General features: G+C 38.4%; 1 pseudogene; it reads right to left on the reverse strand.

The window, feature by feature from the left end:
- Positions 1 to 14,919: 14,919 nt before the first annotated feature.
- On the reverse strand, positions 14,920 to 16,389 carry Eef1a1-ps7 (eukaryotic translation elongation factor 1 alpha 1, pseudogene 7; annotated as a pseudogene).

Below are 16,389 nucleotides of genomic sequence, written 5' to 3' on the forward strand. Positions count from 1 at the left end.
ATAAAGATTTTTATAAGGAAGTGGCCCTTGAAGGCTTGAAAGGTGTGCAGTCTGAAGACAGAAGGTTTGGATGGTTATTTAATTAAGAGGTGGGAGACCCAAAAATAGCTCTGCTATTTCAGGTGCCAAATGTTTCAGCCTTTCACTAACGTAAGAAATGCCGTGGTTCATTGATTCTGCTCTGGTTTGGACTACAGCGAATAAAAAGTTTTCAGAAAAGCAGTGAGGGAGAACAGAGAAATCAAACATAGAAATAAACACACAAGTACATGGAAACAAAACCCTACCTCATTTACAACTCAAGGATAAGTGGGAGTGGGCACGGACACGGACAAACGCGGGGCCGGGGGTAGGCAGGAGAGAGGCAGGGTCGGGGTGAGATGACTTCGACAAGGACAGATTGTCTGAAGCTAAGTTTAACATCATTCTGTAGGGAAGATTGTAAATCGGAAAGTAAGTTGAGGTTACATTGTAGAAAGCACTGAATGCTAAAGAGAGAGGCCAACTTTAACCAGTAGGAATGCTCACTGCTGGTTTCTAAGCTGAACCTCAGAAATATTTCAATAAAAATACCAAGGAAGAGTAGGAAAACTCCCTCTCCTAACAGCTTTCACATTCCATGCTCAGGGCTCAACAATACTTCATTTGATGCTTACAAGAACCTCTTGAAACATATATTATAATCTTCACTTTACAGACAGGAACTTCAAAGTCAAATATTTTAAGAAATGTGTCTGCTCGAGTTAGAAAAGAAAAGAGAGCAATGAGAAACGAGGAGATGGATTTCTGGGGTCATGGACCAAGGGTTTCCAAATTCCATCTCTTCTTCAAAGTAATGGAAACACTGTCAAAAAACACTGAAAAACACATCTTTTCTGAAGGTCTGGAAAGTTAACTAACAGCTTTCAAGAATTCAAGGAATGGTATTAAATAAAAGTGCCTAAGTTTGGGTAAAACAGAAAGCTTTTGTGGTGTTCTGGCTTGCCCTGTTCTCATCTCTCTTTCAGACCTCTACGCTAGCCATAAAAACCATCAGTACTGTAACCATGGCTAATAGGAAACCAGCACTGTGCCATGACTGGAAGAAACAGAGTGGATTTGAACCTCCAAGCAAGCCACACCCCTAGAGTCACTGTTTTTCATGTCTGCCAGTTCCCTGGAAACTCTCCATTCACAAAGCTTGTCATTGCTTAGTCTGACTCAGAACTCCCTCAGTAGGAGAAAAATCTACCCACGGAGATTCTTTTTAAAAGGTAAGGAGCCACAATCTGTAGCAGTTCAACAGTGTGAAGTGGAAGTAGGCACTGGAGCAAAGAGGGGACGAGCTGAGGCGTTTAAGGTGTATCTGGGGAATTGAACTTACGTTGGAGATGTTGAAGCCCTCCAGCATACTTTTCAGATGCAAAAACCTCTGCAATCATTCAGGAAAGGAGCAGAAATGTCTTACCTCTCAGTGTTACTGTATCCCCAAACAAAAAGAAAACTAAGACAGAGTTGTAGACTGCCAAAGCACATATGTTTTACCCTAGATCCCCAACATTGTATAGAAACTCTTAATTAGAAACAGAAAATCCTGCATGAATAAGCACCCACTACACCAAGAACCTTCTCTGATGGGGTCCAAGAACTGCACTAATCTGCAAGTAAGAGATAAGAACTCCGAGGACAGATGGATATTGTGTCCATTGAGCAAAATAATAATAATAGGTTCTCCTCTGTGGCAGTGAATTTCCCAACCCTGGGTTCCTGACACGATTTGTGGTACCAGGCATATGATTTTTCCTGGAGTAGGCTTTAAATTCAATCAGGAAGCTCTTGGTAAATAGAAAATTGAGTCAAAAGATGTTAGTATGCAGATATGAAATTCAGCACAATTAAGAAAATGTGTTTAATCTGTTATAATGGAGCTTTTAGTTGATATAATTCATAGCCAATGAAATGATAAAATATTTTACTTCTGTGTTTACCTTAATTATTAAAGGCCACAATATTGCAATTAAGTGTTGATACTAAGATATCCTTGAAATGTATTTCTTGCTGTATAAATTCCTAAAAGGTGTGAAGGAAGATAAATGGTATTATTTCCCAAGAACAACAAGCCTTATTGAATCAATGCTTTCTCTTTCTTTTTTCTTTTTTATTTATTGGCTTTTTTTGTACTTACATTTAAAATGTTATCCCCTTTCTCGTTCCCCCTCTCCCATGCCTCCTCCCCTGCTTCTGTGAGGATGCTCTTCCTTCCACCCACCCACTCTTCACCTCACCACCCTGGCATTACACTACACTGGGGTATCAAGCCTTCGCAGGACCAAAGGCTTCTCCTCCTATTGATGCCAGACAATGCCATCCTCTACTACATACACTGCTGGAGCCATGAGGCCCTCCAGGTGAACTCTTTGGTTGGTGGTTTAGTCCCTGGGAGCTCTGGGGAGTCTAGTTGGTTGATATTGTTGTTCTTCCTATGGGTTGCAAACCCCTTCAGCTCCTTCAGCTCTAACTCCTCCATTGGGGTTCCCTTGCTCAGTTCGATGTTAACTGCAAGCATTCTCATCTGTGTCAGTAAGGCTCCTGTCAGCAAGCACTTCTTGGCATCAGCAGTAGTGACTAGGTTTGGTGGCTGGATGTGGGTGGATCCCCAGGTATGGCAGTCTCTGGATGGCCTTTCTCCTCAGATTACTCTGAGAGAGAGAGAGAGAGAGAGAGAGAGAGAGAGAGAGAGAGAGAGAGAGAGAGAGAGCGCGAGCGCACAAGAGCCCTCTTGTTACTCACCATCATTGTACCAGGTCATAACTTACCACACCAAACATTACTGTAATTTACTTGGTTAAAACTGCACAATTGTGAGCTAGCTGCTTTATTAAACTGACAGTAACTTCACAGGGTAGAAAATAAGTTTCAGAAGATCATAAAACTAAAAGAAAAAGTAAAATACAGAAGTACATGTCATTAAAGGTCATGTGGAGAATTGACTTTTAATAATGGCAAATTGTTTGATGATCAATATTCCATGCAAAAATTACAGAACAGTAAAGTAGGTCAATCTGAAGAAAAATAGTCAATATGAAATGCCTATAAAGAAAACATGGATGTTGAATTAACTCCACAGGCTTTAAATCAGTTACTGAATTTCTACATGAAACATAAACTATATAAATATATATATGGAAGTTAAGCATTGAAAAAATGTCTCACAAGTAGAGAATATGAATGAACAGGTACTAAATATTTCAGGCTGAATAGACATTATAAAGTTAAAAATATAGTGACAGAAAAATTCTCCAGAAGTGTTCAGCAGTAAATGAATTGGTAAAAGGTTAAGGTAAGTAAACTTGTTCTAATATTTACTAGTCCAAGAAGCAAAATGTTAAAAATAATGAACACAGTCTCAGAGGTATGAGGTATCATATAGCATAGAAATATAATCACAATACAAATTCATGACAACAACAAAGAAAGCAAAGAGTTAGCACGAGATTCTGAAGATATAATGACCCCAAATCATAATCTGTAATTCCATAGCTCTTAAAAGTTATGGACAGGGGCTGGAGAGATGACTCAGCTATTCAAAGTTCTTGCTGCTTTTGCAAGAGACCTGTGTTTGGGTCACATCGCCCCTGTTACTGCTCACAACCATACAGAGCCCCAGTTCCAGGGCATCTAATTCCCCTTTTTGTCCTCCACAGGCTCCTGAGTACACATGAAGCACAAAAACTCATGAAGGCATAAACAGATATGAAAAGGTAACTTATATTTGCCAGATGTAATTGTTTCAAAGGCTTACTGCTGAATAAGCTCATCCTTTCTAGTTCTTTCTGAACTCCGGCTGGCTGCTTCAAACTCCTCTTCAAGCTGACTGATCCAATCTGGCTTCTTTTTGCTTCTCACTGAATTTCTCTGTTTGTCCTCAAACTATCTCTGGCAATCTGTCCTAATCTTCTGGATCCTTCTTATTTTTGTCTTCCCCTGCAACCTGTCTCTGTAAAATTGCCCCAGTAGAATGGCTTTCTTCTTCTGCTCCTCCTCCTCTTCCTCCCCCTCTTCTCTCTCTCTCTCTCTCTCTCTCTCTCTCTCTCTCTCTCTCTCTCAATCTCACATGCTTTAAGTCACCTTATTTTCCTGTCTGTTCTCCTGAGAGAGTTCAGGTGTATTATATCTCTGACACATTTTGTCAAATCTGTTTTGTTGTTGTTGTTGTTGTTGTTGTTGTTGTTGTTGTTTTGGCTTTTTTTTGTCACTTTGTCTACCCTTCTATTAAATGTCACTTTCAAACATGGCTGCTTCCTTGCATAAGCTAAATTTATCTTCATTGTCTGGGATTAAAGGTGTGTACTACAAACCTGTCTGTATTTCAGCCAGATCACACAGACCTAGAAAGTCTTTAAATGTGATTCCTTGCTAGAACAGTCATTTTTCTGGATTAGATCACCTATAGAAATGTAATAAATGATTCTTTTTACAGTGAGGAAGAAATCAAAATGCTCCAAGGTAAACAAAGCTTAGAATCTTGCTACTCACATATCTATTCTTTGATAATAATAAGATTCCTTAGTTTGCAGTGACAGAGCAGTAGCTAGTGTGAACTCACAGGAGAATTAGCAATCACAGATGGCTGCATCTTCACAAAACAAAGAGGTAGGAATGTGTATTTTTTTTATTTTAACTCCTACTCAACTGCTATTGTATTTATACAAAGGCACAAAGTAATAATTATGAAACTAAGTTTATAGGCATGTAACATATAAATGTAGAATTTTTGTAACAGAGAAAACACATTGTACTACACAGGTAATATAGCAATATTTTAACACATTTTGAAGTACTATGATTACTTATAGCAATGTAAACTAGAACTGTGTGGACTTTTCTGTTTGCAAGTCAATCAGAAACCATTAAATATAAGTAAACAGCACAGTAAAAGAACTAATAAGTAGCAATATCAGTATACTCTAAAATACGTATTTAGCAGAGAAGAGTAAATTAATGAAAAAATAGAAAAACAAGAATGAGACATAGAAAGAAAATAACAAATGAGTAACATAAATCAATAAATGCCTTACCTATGTGAAACACATATACCAAACTGTTTATTTTTAACACAAAAATATGCTAAAAAGAAACAATATAAAATATATGACCAAAATAAAATAACAAAAAGAACAATGGTGTCATGATACTAATACCAAATAAATAGATCCTTTAACAGAAGTGCCTACCAGAATTAAAATCTATTTTATAAAGCATTTACGATAACCTATTAAGAACACAGAGAAGAAATTCAGAACGCATAGAAACTACAAGTGTCAAAACCCAATGTCAGACACAAAGAAAATAAAACTGATAGAAATAAAAGAATGGATTATTTAATAATAAACACTGGAGGTTTTAGTGCACTAGTTTCAATACAAATAACTATGAGAATAATAATAAGGAAACAGAAGGATCTAAAAGCAGCTGAGTAGACATGATCAACTTCTATATGACCCAACTCCAAATCATACATTTTTAACAGTTTTGTGAGAAATTTGCTCACTATCCATGAGAGAACACAAACTGAAACAGGAAACAAGGATGAAAAGTTTTCTATGATAGACTTTAATCTTGAGTTCTTTGACCACAATAGAATGAAATTAGAAATCATAGCAGAAAGACATTTAGGAAATAAACAAGTAAGGGGAAATTACTATCTAATGAAGGTCCAAATATGAAACCACACACAGTTTTATTACAGATGAACATGAACAAATACATAATATACCAAAGTATGTGTAACAAAGCCAGAACAGTCCATAGAGGGATATACCAAAAAAATTATGAAATAACCACAAATGAACAACTTTTACTTTCATCTCAATCAATCAACCAGACCCCACTACAGCCCCCAAGGACTAAATCACCAACCAAAGAGTACACATGGAGGGACCCATGGCTCCACCTGAATATGTAGCAGAGGATGACATTGTCTGGCATCAATAGGAGGAGAAGCCCTTGGTCCTGTGAAGGCTCAATTCCCCAGCGTAGGGAATGCCATGGCGTTCAGATGGGAGTGGTGAGGAGCGCCCTCATAGAAGCAGAGGAACGGCCATGGGAGGGGCTTTCTGGAGGGGAGACCAGGAAAAGAGATAACATTTCAAGTGTAAATTCATAAAATATCCAATAAAAAATCTGACGTTAAAAAAACAAACAAATGAAAATATATTATAAAGAGAAATATAGCTTAAACCAAATTAAACAGAAGGAAAAGCATATTTAAAAAGATAAGTTAGAGATAAGAATGAGTAAGAGAGAATAGAAAGCACTAGAGGAAACACAGCAAAAGTAAATGAAATTAGAAAAAAATATAGTAGGATTGATCAATATATAAGAAACTCAAATTACTAAAATCAGGATGTGAGAATACCACTAATAGTCTTAGAGGGAAAAAAGAAAGAGAAAGCAAACTAGATAACTAACTCTACTTCCAGCATTTCTCATTCTTACACAAAACCCTCTACATCTTCAAGTCAGTCAATCAAACCCTCCTTGTGCTTGGAATCTTTCTATTGTTCTCATAAAGGAGAGCATGCACACAGACACATACACACACACACATACACACACACCTCTTTTAAAAGGACTCTTGTTATTAGATGACTCCCCCCCATAAAAGGCACTATCTCCACAAAATAATTGATTTAGGACTTTACCTCCTCAAAATCCTTTCATAGCAGTACCTGGATTGGGGTTTGTTTCAATCTGTAGGAAAACGTATAGAAGTATCAAGGACTTGAACTGGGAATTTGGGGATTTTGAGGATAGGATGTTTTACATTCTTTCAGGAACATTAACAGCAACATTATTATTATTATTATTAATATTAATATTAATATTAATATCATCATCATCATCATTATCATTATAAAGTCATCATCATCATCATCATCATCATCATCATCTGCTAAGACTACATAGTGAGCTCTAAGCCAACCTCAACTTCATTGCTACATAATCTTATAAACAACACAACAACAAAAGAAACAAATGTACTAATCAAATGACAAGACACAGTGGGCATGAAAAGACAGGAAACTGTCCTTGCCACCAACTGCTGCATACATTCTTATATGTATATACAGAGAGATAATGTCAACAGCTAGAGACCAAACCTTTCGTGCCTTTTTAAAGAGATTCCCTTTTATAGAGAATCAGCAACAAGAAAACAGCTAATAGTAATAAAATTGAAATCGATTATTTAGATTTTAAAAAGGACATAAAATTAACTGTAACTCATATCCCTAGCTTTACATTGTGCTTTATTCACTGGTTCTATGCTTGTGGCCAAATTATTTAACCTGTGTGTATCTTGTCTATTATGTGAAATGTTTCGAGATCTTCACTGAATTTTTTTTAGATATTTTTTTACTGAGTTGGCAGTAAAATTTTACATGTAGGTAAATACTCAGAACAGAGACAAACTTGTAATAGATGCTACTTAAGGATCAACCTATAACGTTGTTGAAAGTTTAAAAAAGAATAGAGATCATTAGGACATTTTCAAAGCTGTTTAATACGGAAGGCCTAACAGAGGTGATGGCGGTAGGGACTCAGGTACGAGGAACAATACGAAAGGCGTCAGGGAGTTCACTTGACTGAACTTTGGTGTAGACGAAAAAAAAACGCATCTGAGACTGGTCATTGGCTTCCTTTTTAAAGGAAAAGATGGATAAAGAGCCTGAATGACAAGGCAGGAAAGAGGAGCTCTATTGTGCGTCTGTCAGATTATATAGATTATATAGAGTTGGTCCTTCTGCACACACAGAGACACCGAATCTGAAGTCCGGAGATGCAGATTTACAAGGGGTTGCCAGGTAGATGCGTGAGGTCATCTACTAAAAACTGTATACAGACAAAAAGAATTGAAACTTGGAAAGCATTAACGTTCTAGCAGGGCTGGAAAAACCTGCAAACCAAAGATTCAGTGGTGAGAGAGCACCATCATCAAGTCCAAGGGAACGAATCATTTTAAGTACGTAGCATAAGGACACTCTCCAAATCCGTAAAGACGAACCAAGTAGCATCTCAGTGGTACCTCCGGAACAGGAGAGTGGAGGAGGCAGCAGCCACGTTACACTCCTTGACTGAGTTCAAAAAGAGTATCCCCTACAGTGCATGAAGAAGCTTCAAAGGAGGGTATTTAATTGTTTGTTTGTTTGTTTGTTTGTTTGTTTGTTTTGCCTGACATAGTTGGTCTGTTAAATAAACTACCTAGTTTGTAGAACTTTATGTTTCCCGCGATTAAAGGTCAAGCATTTCTCTGGCGGCAAAGCTAGACTGCGTTTTTGTGAAACAACACCACGGTGTAGTTCAGCTGAAATCTGCGAAATGTCTCAAGAATTTCTGGGTCACCCTTAATTCCAAGATGGATCCAGTCTGAGCAGGCTCAGAGGGCTGTTCCCCTAAGGAAGGATAGCCAATGGAGCAGCTGGTGGTATAGATCATGCTCACTTTCCTTTAACCCTTAGGTAACCTAGCAGCCAGGAACTATTGATCTCTTCAGAATAGATGTAGTGCTGACTGAATGAGAAGTAAGCTGCCCACAGTCAGTGGGGTTTTAATCAGTGGATGTTTCAGACTTCAGTATCATCAAAAATCTATAAACTCTGGTTTGTTCACTCTTGATTCTGTGTATACACTCCTTTGATTAACTCATGAGGATGAATATTTTGTCAAGAAGTAAATCTGATGATATACACCTAGTACATTTCATCAATTATACAGAAGTAAGTTCTGAGATCTTCTGAAAGGCCAGGAACTCTCATCACAGTTTGTAATACTCATTGGACATTTAAGATTTGCCTAGATGGAAAATTCTAGTAAAAAGATCTGAAATCAACTCAAACTTTTAATGATTCAGGCTCCTGAGTACTTATTAAGGAAACAATCCAAGTCTATTACTTTCCTATCTTCCTTTCTAATTTTGCCTTCCAGCAAATGTAGAACACATTATCACCTAATACAAGGAAGGAAGCAAAAAGAGAAAATGTGCACTCTAAATAAGAAAGTCAGCCTTAAGTAAAATTATGAAGCAAAAGAAATCTAGGCTGTTACTAGCCAGTCGCACTTTCCTTTCCTTTATGGCAGATGGTGATTCCACAAGCCAAGGAGTCTTTTCTGATGAGGTCCTGTTGCTTTGATGGCCTTTGGGTTGCTAAGCAACCCTCCTTCTTCACTCTTATGCTTGTCCCTTCATATCACTGCTCATCCAATATTGTTCCTGTTGTCCTATTCATTACAAACACACACACACACACACACACACACACACACAGACACAAAACAGTTGTCTATTTTACGATTTTCCCACAATTTAAAACTTCGCAATGTAGTCTGATAACTATTACTTTTTAATATATCTTTTCCTGTCCCCCTTCTTTGGACAAGATCTTTTAATTCTTTCTGAAACACAGCAGATCTGTACTGAGGTTTTGAAAAGTTTCACTTCTCAAATTTTCCAGTAAAAATTCTGCCCAAGAAAACAGTTGCACCTTTTGAGTTATTTTCAGGTCAGATGATTGCCTTTCACATCATAATATCCAATATTCATGCTGTACATAAAGGAGAGGAGGGCATCTTTTTAGTCACCTGTCTGGGAAAAAAAGAAGAAAAAAAAGGGTCTTCCTGGAGATATTTTTAATAACAACATCAGCAAAATGCCCACAGTGAGGCAGATAGCATAGAGGCTTCCTGAACTATTTTGGAAGAGACAGAGCTCTGTCAGTGCCTTGGATAATACCACCCATGTAGCCTCCTACTCCGTTCATAAAAATGATCAGCTCAGCTCAGTATGATTCAGTATGGTCTCTGATCTCTGATTAACAGAGCTAAAGGCAGATTTGTCGGGAGGACTGTGTGAATTAGGTAAGAAAACAGTCTGTGCTCAAGTAACGGTGCCCTTCAAATATTTGGTTAAGAATATACTGGCCGTGAAACTCAAACTCAGTAGTGCAGTTATTGCTCTGCCTTAATTTTGCTCTCGATGTTTAAAACAACTTTGTTATTTTTCGATAGCCAAATATTGGTCAAGAGTTTATCATAGGAACTAAAAGCCAGGCAGTGGCTGGCACACACTGAGGTCCTGCCACAGGGTACCTCACTGCTAGTGAATAAAAAAAATATCAAACTAATAAAACAATTCCTCTGCAGGGATTCAGGATGCCTGAAGAGTACATGACAAGAAAACTAAAGCCATGTTTCTCAAGAAGAAAACTTTGGGCATCACTTATCCCAAATCAACTATAGTTTCTGCACAGTGTCATTAATCCTGTGAAAACTATATAAGAAAACAAATACAAGTGAAAAGGAGCTTAATTACGGGTTTTAAAAATCTTGTGTCCTGGAACTGCACTTTAAATTACAACAACTGCTTAGAACTTGGAAGACAGTAATCTTATATGATATAAATATAATTATTTAATCTAGCTTAAAGCATAATTATATAAAGAGTTAAATTCAGAAATAATATGATAGTTTTATCATAATTATGATAGTTTTTACAAGCAAAATTTTAAATAACTTAATAGATCAAGAATGCAATTTTTTCCAAAAGTTATTTACTATGTTGAGTTAAAAACAGACATGATTATTATGTGATGGGAGGAATTTCATTTCTGGTCCAGTCTATTTGTAGTTCTGTGGAACTACATTGTGTATGTTCATGGGCAACTCTTTCTTAGCCATAGTAATAAAGACTGCACGGTATTGGTACAGAGATAGGCAGGTAGATCAATGGAATAGAATTGAAGACCCAGAAATGAACCCAAACACCTATGGTCACTTGATCTTTGACAATGGAGCTTAAACCATCCAGTGGAAAAAAGACAGCATTTTCAACAAATGGTGCTGGTTCAACTGGAGGTCAGCATGTAGAAGAATGCAAATCGATCCATTCTTATCACCCTGTACACAGCTCAAGCCTATGTGGATCAAGGACCTCCACATAAAACAGATTCACTGAAAGTAATAGAAGAAAAAGTGGGGAAGAACCTTGAACACATGGGCACAGGGGGAAATTTTCTAAGTAGGACACCAATGGCTTATGCTCTAGGATCAAGAATTGACAAATGGGACCTCATAAACTTGCAAAGCTTTTATAAGGCAAAAAGCACTGTCAATAGGACAAAATGACAATCAATATATTGGGAAAAGATCTTTACCAATCCTCCATCTGATAGAGGGCTAATATCTAATATGTACAAAGACCTCGAGAAGGTAGACTCCAAAGAATCAAATAACTCTATTAAAAAATGAAGTACAGAGCTACATAAAAAATTCTCAACTAAGGAATATCGAATGTCTGAGAAGTACCTACAGAAATATTCAACATCCTTAGTCATCAGGGAAATCAAAGTGAACCTAAGATTCCACCTCACACCAATCAGAATGGCTAAGAGCAAAACTCAGGTGACATCAGATGCTGGCCAGGATGTGGAGAAAGAGGAACACACCTCCACTGTTGATGGGATTGCAAACTGGTATAAACACTCTAGAAATCAGTCTGGTGGTTCCTCAGAAGATTGGACCCAGCTATACCACTCCTGGGCATATACCCAAAAGATGCTCCAACATATAACAAAGACACGTGCTCCACTATGTTCATCGCAGCCTTATTTATAATAGCCAGAAGCTGGAAAGAACCCAAATGTCCTTCACCAGAGGAATGGTTACAGAAAATGTGATACATTTACACAGTGGAGTACTATTAAGCCATTAAAAACAATGACTACATGAAATTCTCAGTCAAATGGATGGAACTAGAAAATACCATCCTGAGTGAGGTAACCCAGTCACAAAAGAACAACATGTTATGCACTCACTGGTAAGTGGATATTAGCCCAAAAACTCAGAATACCCAACATACAGTTCACAGACCACGTGAAGCTCAAGAAGAAGGAAGAGCCAAGTGTGAATGCTTCAGTCCTTCATAGAAGGAGGAACAAAATACTCAAGGGAGAAAATACAGAGACAAAATGCGGAGCAGAGACTGAAGGAAAGGCCATTCAGAGACTGCCCCACCTGGGGACTCATCCCATATACAGACATCAAATTTGCCAAGAAGTACCTGTTGATAGACGCCTGATATACCTGACTCCTGAGAGGCTCTGACAGAGCCTGACAAATACAGAAGCAGATGCTCACAGCCAACCTTTGGACTGAGAACAGGGTCCCTTATGGAGGAATTAGAGAAAGGACTTAAGGAGCTGAAGGTGTTTTCAACCCATAGGAAAAATTACAATATCAACCAACAATATCCCCCCCCCAGAGCTCCCAGGGTCTAAACCACCAACCAAAGAGTACACATGGAGGGACTCATGGTTCCAGTCACATATGTAGCAGAGGATGACCTTGTCCAGCATCAATGGGAGAAGAGGCCCTTGGTCCTGTGAAGGCTGGATGGCCCAGTATAACAGAATGCCAGGGCAGGGAGAGCAGAGGGAGTGGGTATGGGAGCACTCTCATAGAAACAGGGGTAAGGCAGATGGGATAGGGGGTTTCCAGAGGGGAAAACAGGAAAGGGGATAACATTCGAAATGTAAATAAAGAAAAATCCAATAAAAATAATAAATAAATTCTGAAAAAGTTTAAAAGATGATTATACTCAAATGCTTGTAAACAGTTCTTAATAGGAGAAAGTAAAATGGTAGTTGATATAAATCAACCAAATTATTCTAGCAAGATAACGAGGAGTCTAAAAAGACTGGCCCTTTTTAACTTTACTTAGTAGCAAAGATACAGCAACATACTTTTTTTTTCCTGAAAGAGCATGTGATCCATCAAGGGTGTGGAAACCTTGATACCTAATGTCTTGCATGTGTGTAAACACTCACATAATGTACATATACATTTACACACAATCTGCACATATAAGCATATATGTGAATATGAGTAAACACATGAAGCATAAATATACATACAAATGCATTATACAAATTTTTGTAAATTCATATTTATTTATTGTCTATGTATGCAATATGGTATGTGTGTTGTGAGTATATGGTGGAGGCCAGAGAAATGATACAATGTATATGTGCATGCTGTGTGTGTGTGTGTGTGTGTGTGTGTGTGTGTGTGTGTGTGTGTGTGTGTGTGTGTATGTGTGGTACAAACTTGTATGTGGAGGCCAGAGTGGGGATACAGTGTATATGGGTATGTTGTCTGTGTATACATGCACTTAGAAGCCAGAGCAGGACCTAGGGTTCTCAATTGCTTTTCTCCTTACCATACTGTGGGAGGATCTGTCACTCAATCTAAATGACAACATTTCTGATGGCTTCTCAGGACCCACCCATCTCCACCCCATCCACTCCAATTCCAGGACTCCATGAACATGAAGCCAAGCCCAACCTCATGTTTGATTGCTACTTTTATTTTTGCAAAGCAAACACATTCACCCATTGAAACATCTCCATCCTGCCAATTGTTTATACTGTCTTCAATACATGACAAACAGTAACAAAAGTAAATACCCTTGTATTTCTCCATAAGCATTTTGGCACAGAAGCAGAAACTTAGGTGACTGGAAACATTACAAAAATATTACTTTTTATTTATCATTTTTGGCTTTCCAAATAGTAGTTTAAAGTAAAATTTGCTTGCATTTTGAAATAGAATATAAACCTTACCCAAAACGCTTATCATATTAAACTAATGAAAATAGATTCTATCAAATTACTTTCTTCCTAGAAGTCCAGTTTTAAAAACAGTAATGAAAAGAAAGAAAGGGAAAATACAACCATTGTCTATTAATTCTTATCCTTTGATAATGCCACCATACAGAAAGATTATACGCCTTAAAATTGGGTATTTTATTATTTAAGCATCTCCTTTCTTTTCTAAACCCTAAGGAAAAAAGATCTTTTGACAGCCAGAACTTTGAAAAATTAGTGTGACAAAATATGCTTCAAGCTCAATTATTTTTAAAAACATGACAGAAAGAAGTCAGATCCATAGTTAACTTTTGGAAGGGTGATCACAATATGACATACATATTTTACACTGAGATGAAACTGATGCTGTGAACCCTAACACTACATTTAATAATTCACGACTTTAATAGTAAAAATGCAAAATGAAAAATAATTCCTCCAAGAACAAAGACTAAAGGGAGATTAATTATTGAGTATCAGCAGTGGTGAAGCTCTCAGCATACTGGTCAGCTGAGCACAGAGAGAGAGAGAGAGAGAGAGAGAGAGAGAGAGAGAGAGAGAGAGAGAGAGAGAGAGAGAGAGATCCCTTTTCAAAAGGCTGTCATATACCCCTCATGCCCAGAATTATTTTATTTAAACTTACCTCTTCTCTCTCTTCTAAACTCTCTAGACTCATAGGAAAATGTTTTGAATTAAACAAGACACATTTGTTTGTGTTTTCTGTGTTGACATGCGTAAGGAGCTTGGAAGAGCCCACATACATCTTCTGAAACTACATGGCAACACTAAAAGTCAAGAGAGCAGTATGATGTAGTTTCAGTTTTCTAAAGAGTATATTGTATGAGGACAGGGTTGCTGTGCTTGAAAACCTTGCTCAATAAGAAACTACAATTTCACTAAGTTCCATGGTCACAAGAAAGTCAGCCAAGAGATCACAGCCATGATACAATAGTATCAAGTACAGTGTTTGCTGCACAAAAAAAAAAAAATATTCCTCTATGATTTGAATCTATATATAAAAGCAGAAAGACTTTCTGTTTTTTCTCATTAAACTGGTTTTAATGGGTCTCAAAATTCTGTGACAGATTTTTGGTCGAGTTGTTTCCATTAAAAAGTACTGATTTTGAAAACTAATAACTTAAAACTGCCACACACTCACACAAATGGTCCTCAAAACCTTCTTTCCTTCTCAAGGTTTTACGATGCATTGTTATCATTACCCAGTCTTTTACTATTGAACTTAAATGGCCAATTGAGACAAACAGTTCTGAGACCGTTCTTCCACCACTGATTAAGACTGGGGTGGCAGGTGTTAAGGATAATATTCACTTAGCCTTCTGAGCTTTCTGGGCAGACTTGGTGACTTTGCCAGCTCCTGCAGCCTTCTTGTCCACAGCTTTGATGACACCCACAGCAACTGTCTGCCTCATGTCACGAACAGCAAAACGACCAAGTGGAGGATAGTCAGAGAAGCTCTCAACACACATGGGCTTGCCAAGGACCATGTCAACAATGGCACATCACCAGACTTCAAGAATTTGGGGCCATCTTCCAGCTTCTTACCAGAACGATGATCGATCTTCTCTTTAAGCTCGGCAAACTTGCATGCTATGTGGGCCATGTGATAATCCGGAACAGGAGCATAGCCAGCACTAATTTGGCCTGGATGGTTCAGGATAACCACCTGAGCAGTGAAGCCAGCTGCTTCCATTGGTGGGTCATTTTTGCTGTCACCAGCAGCATTGCCACGTCTAACATCTCTGACAGACATGTTCTTTACGTTGAAGCCCACATTGTCCCCAGGCAGAGCTTCACTCAAAGCTTCATGTTGCATTTCCACAGACTTGACTTCAGTTGTTACATTGGAGCAAAGGTAACCACCATGCCAGGTTTGAGAACACCAGTTTCCACTCAGCCCACGGGGACAGTGCCACTGTCCCCAATTTTATAGACATCCTGGAAGGGCAGTCGCAGAGGCTTGTCAGTTGGACGAGCTGGTGGCACAGTGCAGTCCAAAGCTTCCAGCAGTGTGATATCACTGGCACTGCCATCTCTGCGGGTGACTTTCCATCCCTTGAACCAAGGCATATAAGCACTTGGCTCCAGCATGTTGTCACCATTCCAACCAGAAATTGGTACAAACGCTACTGTGTCAGGGTTATAGCCAATTTTCTTAATGTAGGTGCTGACTTCCTTAACGATTTCCTCCTATCTCTTCTGACTGTGTGGTGGCTCGGTGGAATCCATTTTGTTGACACCAACAATTAGCTGTTTCACACCCAAGGTGTAAGCCAGAAGAGCATGCTCACGGATCTGCCAGTTCTAGAAGATACCAGCTTCAAATTCACCAAAACCAGCAGCAACAATCAGGACAGCACAGTCAGCCTTGATGATGCACAGTCTTGGTGAAGTCTCTGTGTCCTGGGGCATCAGTTATAGTCACATAGTACTTGCTGGTCTCAAATTTCCACAGGGAGATGTCAATAGTGATACCATGCTCACACTCAGCTTTCAGTTTGCCCAAGACCCAGGCATACTTGAAGGAGCCTTTTCCCATCTCAGCAGCCTCCTTTTCAAACTTTTCGATGGTTCTTTTATCGATTCCATCACATTTGTAGAGCAGGTGGCTGGTTGTGGTGGACTTGCCAGAATCTAGGTGTCCATTACAACGATGCTGATGTGAGTCTTTTCCTTTCCCATTTTTGCTTTG

This window comes from Rattus norvegicus, chromosome 2 (genome assembly GCF_021556685.1).
Source record: "Rattus norvegicus strain SHRSP/BbbUtx chromosome 2, alternate assembly SHRSP_T2T, whole genome shotgun sequence".
NCBI lineage: Eukaryota > Metazoa > Chordata > Mammalia > Rodentia > Muridae > Rattus > Rattus norvegicus.